The following is a 544-nucleotide window of genomic DNA, read 5'->3' on the forward strand; positions in this document are numbered from 1 at the left end:
AGATAGCTTCTCAACATCTTCGACAGAGCATCTGGAAGGATGTTTTTCTTCCTTGGCCGGAAGTCAATTGTAAAATCCAGAGCTTGCAGCTTCTTGATCAATCGTCTCTGTTTTTTGTTGAGATGAGTTTGCTCCAGCAAGTACTTTAAGCTGTAGTGATCAGTCTGCAATGTGAATCTCATTGGCAGCAAGTAATGTTGCCACTTTTCCACCATTTACTAAGTTGGCAGGCCAGCCTCTTGTGGAGAGAAGCAGTGACTCTCAAAGGCAATAATCCCATGTTCCTGCTTCAAAACCACTCCTGTTCGTGCATCTGAGGCATCTGTCTCCACAAAGAATGAGCGCTCAAAGTTGGGAAGCTTCAAGATTGGGGCTGTCAGAATTGTCTCCTTCAATAGAGAGAAGGTATGTTGATTTATCTCCTCCCATATCCATATGACCATGAACAATATAATTACAAAGTTACTTAGTTAAATAATGAATAACCTGATGGTGAAGTTAATTTATTTGCAAATAGTAGCATTGAATTAGTTTTGACTTGGTT

Source organism: Selaginella moellendorffii, unplaced genomic scaffold (assembly GCF_000143415.4).
Source record: "Selaginella moellendorffii unplaced genomic scaffold, v1.0 SELMOscaffold_32, whole genome shotgun sequence".
NCBI lineage: Eukaryota > Viridiplantae > Streptophyta > Lycopodiopsida > Selaginellales > Selaginellaceae > Selaginella > Selaginella moellendorffii.